Source organism: Drosophila subpulchrella, unplaced genomic scaffold (assembly GCF_014743375.2).
Source record: "Drosophila subpulchrella strain 33 F10 #4 breed RU33 unplaced genomic scaffold, RU_Dsub_v1.1 Primary Assembly Seq69, whole genome shotgun sequence".
Taxonomy (NCBI): Eukaryota; Metazoa; Arthropoda; class Insecta; order Diptera; family Drosophilidae; genus Drosophila; species Drosophila subpulchrella.
Genome location: NW_023665705.1, coordinates 483,721 through 492,060, shown reverse-complemented (window position 1 = coordinate 492,060; position 8,340 = coordinate 483,721).

The following is an 8,340-nucleotide window of genomic DNA, read 5'->3' as shown; positions in this document are numbered from 1 at the left end:
GAAAGTTGACTATGAATTCAGTCTCAATATACGAAATGCTGAGGCACAGCCTACTTTACAGCCTACTACTCTATAGAGTTCTATATAAAATTCAAAAGATTTGACAGCTTTACTAATATCATTTAATGAATTTGTCTGTGTTGTATAAACAGGGGCTATTATAATTTCATGATATTCATAGCATAAACATAGTAATAGTCATCATTCTCTAAAAAGAATTTGGTGCTCGCGTGGTAATCGCGTGAAGCGATATAACCCAGTTGAAAAGCACGTTATATCTCGTGAACTTTTTTCGAGTTAAATTTGATGAAAACCTGACATTAAATCAAGGCATGAAAAGTATTTTGTTTTACCTACCTCAAAGAAAGAAGTATATGTGCACTTTTTAATTTGCTTTTATTTTCTCTAAAGTTAACGGTACAGTTTTTGTAAGAACGCAGTTTTGTATTCTTATCTTTTATGAACCTCTCCTAATTCAATGGTCCTCTTTGGGCTTCATTCGTTGAACCGTTTTTAATAACATGTGCTAAAACTTGTGTTTTTAATAGGAAATAAATATATGTGCAAATTGAGATTATTGTGTTATTAATAGCGAGTGAGCTAAGAAGTATGATCTAAAAATATTTTTTAATCAGCGGAACGTAAGTAAAATATATTGTTTATCCTTGTAGAATAAAATAATAAATATTAAGTTTGATTTTACGGTAGAATGCCACGTGGTGTACATTTGTCTGAGGAAGGTCGCGGCATGATCCAAAAGACATATAAACCAAATTTTGAACCAGAACAAAATGGTTACTTATGGTTCACGCGACGCTGTACCAAGGCTATTAAAGCGTCACATAACCGCTCGTCTACAATTTGCTGAGCAATACAAATTTTGGTCGGAGGAGTTTAAAAAAGTTATATTTTCGGACGAAAAAAAATTTAATTTAGACGCTTCTGACTCCTGTCAAAAGTACTGGCGCGACAAAAGAAACCACGGTGGAGGATCAATAATGGTTTGGGCCAGATTTGGGTATACTGGGAAGTCTCCACTTTGTTTTATACCGACTAGAACAAATGCAGAAATTTATAAAGAGTTACTAGAAACAGTGCTCATCGAATTTGCTGGAGACATTTATGGGGATGAGTTGATATTCCAGCATGACAACGCGCCAATCCACAGCTGGTAAGACTAAAGACTTTCTGGCAGCTAGAAAAATACCGCTATTGCAATGGCCAGCGATCAGCCCGCACCTAAACCCAATAAAAGATCTTTGGGGAATACTTTCTAATAAAGTTTACAAGAACGGCCGCCAGTTCGACACAGTTAATGACCTCAAAAAGGCTTTAATCAAGGAATGGGATCAAATTAATCCGACAACTCAGCAAAACTTGGCAACTTCAATGCCCAATCGGATTAATCAAATTTTAATTAAGAAAGGAAAACATAAATTATAAGGAAGTATATTTAAGACTAATAAAAAATTGTTCAACATGTATATCGAATTTTCGTGCAGTATGCACTTATACTTATTTCATATGAAATTAAAGTTCTTTATTTAATTTAAAGTTAATCTAAACGTTTACGAAAAATATATTGTTATGTTTTTGTTAATATGTATTCAAGCAATGTTAAAAAAATTTAATTAAAAGCCTATAATAATTATTTTATGTTTTTATACCCTTTACTCGTAGAGTAAAAGGGTATACTAGATTCGTCGGAAAGTATGTAACAGGCAGAAGGAAGCGTTTCCGACCCCATAAAGTATATATATTCTTGATCAGGATCACTAGCCGAGTCGATCTAGCCATGTCCGTCTGTCCGTCTGTCCGTCCGGATGAACGCTGAGATCTCGGAAACTATAGGAGCTAGGCTATTGAGATTAGGCGTGCAGATTCGTGAGCTTCTTACGCAGCGCAAGTTTGTTTCAGCAGAGTGCCACGCCCACTCTAACGCCCAAAAACCGCCCAAAACTATGGCTCCCACAGTTTTCATGCTAGAATAAAAATTGTAACTGAAATGTATTGGTCTCGTCAATACCTATCGATTGATCCAAAAAAATTTGCCACGCCCACTCTAACGCCCACATCGCTTAAATCTGTCTACCGCCGGTAGGTGGCGCACTTAAATCTCTCTTTGCTGCTTGCATATCTCCATTTTCCTTTGGTCCCTTTAGCTGAGTACCGGGTATCTGATAGTCGAGGTACTCGACTATAGCGTTCTTCCTTGTTTTTTTAATAAGTTCAATGCACATATAAACTTTCCCTGAGGTATGATTGTTTTGAATTTATTTAAAAGCATCGGAATTTTCCTTCAATATGGATATTTCCGCACCTGTATCTATTAAGAAGAATAATTCCTTTCCCGTTGCTACATGTATAAAAGTGGCGAATGGTCTTTGGCTGAGATTAATGGTATGAATTTTAATATTTTCTACTGCTGTGTACCTAAAGGTTGTTGGGAGTTTCCCGAAGCGTTTTGGGCTACCCTAACATTGTTGTTGTTATTATTGTTATAGTTATAACCTCTATTTTGGTGGTTATTTCCTCTATAACTTCGTCTATTGTTTCCTCAATTTTGGCCTCGTCCTATATTATTGTTATAGTAACCAGGTTACTATTATTGTTGTTATAGGATCGGAAAGTACCTCTTCCGCGGTAATTTCCACGGTTGCTTCTATTGTAGAACAGGATGGTGTTTGATTGGCCTGTTGCGTCTGTACAACTATTTACGAATTTGGACATGACATCATCCAATGTGTTGAATTTGCCAGCCTCCATGATAAGTTTAATCTTATCGATTGTACAGATCTTAGTCATTGCCTTGACGACATGTGTTTTGCTGTTCTGGGTGGCCAAATCTGAGGACAGTCCGTCATTTATGTAGGCTCCTTCTAGTATTGATTGGAGAGTTAATAGTTTCGCCGAAATTACACTTACTGTTTCTCTTTTAACCTTATTTTTTTTTTTGTCTATTATTTCTGAAATTTAATTGTCATCGTCTATTAAATTTTTTGCATGACCTTTTTTCTTAATGAGATTAACTGCTATAGCTTCATGCGATTCCTTCAGGGAGTTTACCAAGTTTAAGGAATCTAAGAAACTTTTTAAATTTTCGGCCTTACCATCAATCTCTGGTATTAGTGATGAGGCTAATTTAAGGAATTCAGTTGGTGTGATAGCCATTTCTTCTTGTTCCGGTAATGTTATTATCGCAGGTATTGTCAGATCGTGTAGATCTTTGTCTTTTATATCAATTTCTTCGCTTGATTCGGAAACTTCGTCTTCCTTTGAATCTATTTCTAACTTTTGCTCCTCACTCGTTTCTATTTTTAAAGCGGTATTTAAGATTGTCGGTATCAATATATCTTAATTATACCTCTCTTTGATAGTTGTTAAATTTAAACGTAACTTGATCAATAAGTTTGATATATTTGACCAGTTCGTTTTATTTATTATTTCCCTATTGTCATAAACTAATATTCTTGCCTCATTAGAGGTATCGACAAGAATCTTAGCATGTTTGTTTATTGCTTCTTCCTTTAATACCCTATTCTGGATTACACATTTGTAGGACTTATCGAAAGTTTCTTTTATTTCACGGATATGGAGAGTCAGTTGCTCCCATTACATAATAAGTATTTATTCTGTTGTTTTTGTATTGTCTTGTAATTTTTCGTATTATTATATGTCCTAACATTGGGTCTTTACTTATTTCCGAGAATACTTTACAATTTCTCACAGTAGACAGTACTATTGCCTTCTGAGTGCTGTTGCAATAGATAATGGGTAAAAAGGTAAGTTGTACCTATCCGTATATTCGTATTCAAAATCGGAAATTGAAAGAGGCTCTTCTATATTCCTAATTATCCTAAATACCCCATTCTCAAAATCATGTTCCCTATCTAATGTTATCGTTATACACTCTAGAGCGTTCATGTTTATTAGTTTTATTTTATTTAATTAAAATTTTTTTTTAAATTTATCACAATTATATCACAGTACCACTTCAACCTCCGAAGGGACAAGTCGTATTACAACAGCATCGATCCCGCGTTTGCAAAAACCCATTGAGCTTATCAGCAAAGTTTCGAAAAACAAATATTAACCACAAAACAAGAAAAAGACAACAAAAAACACACCACTTCTTACCACTCGGGCGCAAGCCCTTTACAAGCAACCATGCACGAGCCACCAGACATAGCAAAATACACTACGAGATCGTATCAACTAGGAGAACCCAAATTTATAGTAATTAAAATTAAAAATGAAACCTCATTTCAAACTGTTTCACCTTTCATTATCGAAAAATCTGTGGACTTTGCCTGCGGAGGAAGAGTTGAATCCGTGAAAAAAACTAGAGACGGCGGACTTATGATAAAAACTAAAAACAACACACAAGCCACAAAACTTATAAAACTTACCAAAATCGCAGATATGGAAATAACAGCAACCGAGCACAAGACACTTAATTTTTCAAAGGGTGTTATCTACTGTAATGACCTTGGATATATAGATGAAGAAACAATCCTCCAAGAATTAAAACCACAGAAAGTAATTGAAGTAAAAAAAATCATGAAGAGACAAAACACCAACAATAACACCAACAACTACAGCAACACCAACAACAACACCACCAACAACTACAGCCTAACAGAAACCGGACTCATAATAATTACATTTGAAACCCATCAACTCCCTGAAATACTGCGAGTTGGCTACGAAACTGTTCGCGTACGCAACTACATCCCTCTCCCACTACGTTGCAGAAAGTGCCTACGTTTCGGATACCCTGCACCCATATGCAAGAGCACAGACAAATGTTTAAACTGCTCAGATGAAAAACACACCAGCGAAGGAGAACTCTGCAAAAACGACAAAAAATGCCTAAATTGCGTAAACAATCCCGAACTTGACTCTCAACACAGCCCTTTGGACCGCAAATGCCCCACATTCTGTAAACAACAAGAGCTTACTGCCATAAAGACTACCGAAAAAGTCGATCATAAAACTGCTCTGGGTATATACTTTGAGCGACACGGATACAAAACAAGAAATTCTTATGCAAACACACCTACAAACACCACAACCACAATAAGAACCCGATCTTCGAACACTCTCGCATCAACATCTTCAAATGCACAAACTACATCCACATCCTGCGATCACAACCGATCAAACACACCTACAACGTCATCTGCATCAATCAAAACAACACTGGCACCGAAAAAAATTCTCCAAAACCACAACCAACACGACCAAGACGACACCGAAGCCATGGAAACGGACAACATAAGCCCCACCAAAATAACAACCGCATACGGATCTCAACTCACAAAGGACCTTAAACTAAAAATATTCCCTAAAGATAAGTCAAACCCTCTCTGCACTAACTTCAAACCAACTAAATCAAAAGCCAAATCCTCTAGCAAAAACAAACATACCACTAACAGCGACAGCGAATCAGTTTAACAGCCACAGATATCCCCTGCTCAAAATGTCACTAATTTTAATTCAATGGAATATTCAAGGATATACAAATAACTATAATAACCTCCTAATCCTGATTAAAAAATACTCTCCGCATATCATTACGCTTCAAGAAACACACATACAATACACTAGCAATATACCAACTCCAATAAATTACAAACTACTAACAAACATAGCCACCAACAGATTTGGCGGCGTAGCGCTATTAGTACACAAGTCAATTCAATATTCTATAGTAAACATTCCAAACGACCTTGAAGCCCTAGCAATACACATAAAATCCAAGGAGAACATGCACATAAAGACAACATACTTTGCACCAAACAGAACCGTAACAAACCAAATGCTTGAAGACACTTTGTACAATAATCAAACACCCTCACTAATTCTAGGAGACTTTAACGGATGGCACCCTGCCTGGGATTCCCCGAAAACTAATTCTCGAGGAAAAACAATACAACAATTTATTGACAACACACAGCTAATCTTACTAAACGACAAATCCCCCACACACTTCTCAACACACAATACATACACGCATATCGACCTTTCACTTTGCTCAGCAACACTAGCCCCACACGCCAAGTGGGAAATACTTAATGATCTAAACGGCAGCGACCATTTTCCAATAGTTATCTCCCTATTCCCTCCAAACAAGATAAACAAATTTTCAAAACCATTTTAAATATTAAAAAAAGCAAACTGGGAGCAATACGAGACTCTCACACACAAACATAACGAAACATAACGAAATATTAAATGTCAATAAAGAAGCCGCAAAAATCAACAATATTATACATAGCGCAAACATTTCCATCCCACAAACCTCAGTAAATTCAAAACCCTACAAGGTCCCCTGGTGGAACAAAAAACTAGCTCAGTTAAAAAAAGAAAAACAATTAGCTTGGAAAGCACTTAATCGCAACATCAATCTTACAAACATTATAAACTACAAACGCTTAAATGCCAAGTACAGGTTCGAAATAAAAAGAAGAAAAAGCGAAGCTCTCAAGCGACCTAAACTTTTCAGACGAATTCCGAAATAACAAATATAAAACCAACACAGCCAATTATACACCCACCTCAACAGCCAAATCTATCGAGAAAAAAATAACTTACCTTGTATTGTTTGCAGCACTACAAACACTTAAAGGATCTACTCCAGGATTAAACAGAATTTCTTACGAAATGATACGCAACAGCTCTCTTACCACAAAAAAACAGAATAAAAAAACTTTTCAACCAAATTTTCGACAGCCACATACCTCAAGCCTACAAAATAAGCCTAATCATTCCGATTCATAAGCCAAAAACTGACAAAACAAATATCTCTTCATACAGACCAATTTCCCTCAACTGCTGTCTAGCAAAAACACTTGACAAAATCATAGGAAAAAGACTATGGTGGTTTGTGATCCACAAAAAACTTTTAAATACAAACCGATTCGGCTTTAAAAAAGGCAAATCGACTTCAGATAGTCTACTATACGTAGACCATCTCATAACGAAGTCAAAGAGGCACACCTCCCTCGTCACTCTTGACTTTGCAAGAGCCTTTGATCGAATAGGGGTGCACACTATAATTGATCAACTACAGGAATGTAAAACAGGCCCAAAAATAATTAATTACGTCAAGAACTTCATGCTCAAACGTAAAATAATTGTCAGAGTCGGTCCGCACATGTCAAATTCACTCCCATTATCCAATGGTATCCCACAAGGATCTCCTATATTGGTAATCCTATTTCTTATCGCATACAACAAGCTCTCAAACATAATAACTTTACACAGAGAAATTAAATTTAACGCATACTCCGACGATTTTTTTCTCATAATAAATTTCAACAAAAACAAAAACCTTAACTTTAACCTAGACAACTTATTACAAGACATAAACAGCTGGTGCTCATACTCAGGGGCATACCTATCCTTAGCTAAGTGCCAACACCTCCATATTTGCCAAAGGCACAATTGCACCAGCACCGTAAGCCCTAGCAAGACACCAACACAACAAGTAACTGCACTAAAAATCTTAGGGATAACCATAAACAGTAAATACAAATGGGACACACACATAAAATCACTTCTTCCACCACTACACCAAAAATTAAAAATCATTAAATGCCTCTCCAACCATAAATTCAATTGTAACACAGAAGCACTACTTCACGTCGCGAAAGCAACAGTCATAGCAAAATTGGAATATGGACTGTTTCTATACGGACACGCTCGGAAAAGCGTGCTAAACAAATTAAAAACACCCTTTAACAAAGCAATTCGACTAGCCCTTGGCGCCTACCGAACCACGCCCATAAATAACTTGCTATACGAAGCCAACATCCTCCCATTAGAGCATAAACGAGACCTCCAAACAGCCAAACTCAAAAAAAACACCATACACCAACACACAAACTTGTCAAACAAAGAAAACCAAAAAAAAAAAACCCATCAACCATAGAACGCACAATAAACCTTTGTCAATCACTAAATCTACCCTATGAACCAGTAAAACTACACAAATACCAGCCACCTTGGGATCTCCCAAATCTCATAGACACAACATTTAGAGCGCACAAGAAACATACCACAGCACCGGAGACATACAGGAAACTATACGAACATACCAAAGACAACCATAAAACACACAAATTCATATTTACGGACGGATCAAAAATGAACTCCACTGTAGCATATGCAATCACAACAGATACTTATATCATTAAATATGGTATCCTACCCACATACTCATCAGTACTCTCCGCAGAAATAATAGCCATCCTAGTAGCGATCGATCAAGTCAAAAGCACAAGGGGAAAGTTCCTGATCTGCTCTGACTCTCTCTCAGCAATTGACGCCATAAGA